Here is a 2,147-nt window from a genome sequence, read left to right as displayed (position 1 = left end):
GGTAATTATTTTTATACTGATGCATTGAGTTCTGAGCTTTAGACTGTTATTCTGTGTTATTCTCATCTCATTCATTAGAGCGACCCGAATGGTGGTCTATTTTGGTCTGATATTTTTGATGAGATCAATTTTCGGTACAGACACCGCACACCACTTAATATTACCACAAAAACGATGTTGTATTCTGTATAATACGAATTCGTTTGTTTGTTAAATTGTGTATTGACTACATACGTACATGAATTGGTTTTTACTTAGTACTTTATATAAAGTCGATCCTGCATTTACTTTTTTGTGGCATGAATCGACAACTTTTTTTAACCATTGTGAATGTATTGGTTCTTTTGTTCTAGTAAGCATTTCTATGTGTATCGTTCCATGGTCAGCCGTCTTTCTTTGCAGGACACAAGGTCCTGCCATTAAACTAACTCAGCATGGGGTGTTGACGCTCCCTTAAATTGTAGGTTTTAATAGCCAAGCACCGCAGACATTTCAAGAATTTCGATATTCTTTTTGCTCAACTACAAGGAGGCTTCTTAAAATGACTGTAGGTGGGTTGATAAATCTTTCACATCAACTTTGCGCAATTTATTTCATCTGATAGCTTCTTAGCTTAATAGGAGCAATTTGAATTGCTCACACTCCCTACACAAGAACGGTTCACAGTCATTTCTTTCGTTATTTTTGTGTCTCTCATGTCCCGAAACTGAACACAAAATGGAGTGTTTGTTTTTTTCCAGATTATTTGACGTCTACACTAACAAGACTTTCACAAGATTGTTATATTAGATTGTAACTACGCATTATTTTCGTCTTTTATGTAGACACCGGGTTGTTGAGAAATAGTTGATAATTGTTCAGCATTCGTGAATATAAGTAACGTAGAATATAGTAGACATATGTTAAGAAGCGGTTTTCTATTAAGAACTCTTGTAAGTGAAATCCTAATAAATCTGTGATATATAAACACTAGTTATGGTCTCTCTTAGCCAAACGAGGAGATTAAAAAATATTTAAAGTCATACACCTATTAATATGTATATACGACATATATATATTACCTACTATTAATTCCCTTATGAGATTAGGGAAGTCAGTTAGAAATTGCCAAGAACCAGTAAATGAAATTAAAGGGTTTCTTTCTCTTCTTATTTTTCTTTCTTTGTCCCTTTCACTCTGATATCCTTTCTTTTTCTTTGTATATTCCTCCTTTCTTACTATCTTTTTAAAATAAAAATTAATAACATTTAAACAATCATGAGAAGGGTTAGGTGGTCTCCGTCTTAAAGACTCTTTAAAGAAACGACCTTATCAACCCGAAAGAGAAGCCTACATTCCCCCAAACAGAAAATTCATCTTCAAGCGTAGCACATCCAGCACACCAACGTACTAGTCAACAAAGTATCCTGTTGTCATTCGGAATGAATTTATTTAACGATGTACGTTTTAGCTCAAGTGTCATTTGTGAGTAAAGTATTTGTAAAGTATATTGCCAGAGTATATAAGGACCTTTTTATTAAGGTACAAATTAAAGTTTTTTCTCCGAGCAAACTCGAAGTCTTCTCAACTGCTTGCGCGTGTTTATAAATTTCAGTTCCGTTAATATTATTTTTCCCTCTGGTTTTTATGGTTTTGTTCTTTTCTTATTTTTCAAAAATATTTTATTTTATTTGCCATGTCAAACTCATCACCCTTTGTACCACTTGAAATGTAACTGTATTCTATATTTTAGTTATGTTAGACACGATTGACATTCCTGTTTTCCACCTTCCGACAGATGGATTTCGTATTACTGCTCTCAGCAGGACCACAAGTTTCTTGTGTATTGAAGGCCACAGTTACAAATAGAACTGGGAAAGTAATTTCCTGTCTAACAAAATGACAATATGAAGAATTATTCTAGTGGCGGGCGGGAAATAAATTGTTTGCAAAGTCTTGTAGGAGAAGAGGGCACGGACTGACGATGTAATTTAACAAATACAAAAAAAATTACATAAAATTTGTTCCGTAAACTTTTTGGATATAAATTTAATTGTCTATGAAATTGTTTTGTGAATATTTGAGATACGAATATTTTATTTACGTTTAAAATATTTTCAAATCTCTTATTTTTCTTTATTATTTTGTTAACTATTTGCACATATATA

This window comes from Teleopsis dalmanni, chromosome X (assembly GCF_002237135.1).
Source record: "Teleopsis dalmanni isolate 2A chromosome X, ASM223713v2, whole genome shotgun sequence".
Lineage (NCBI taxonomy): Eukaryota > Metazoa > Arthropoda > Insecta > Diptera > Diopsidae > Teleopsis > Teleopsis dalmanni.
This window is presented reverse-complemented; position numbering follows the sequence as displayed.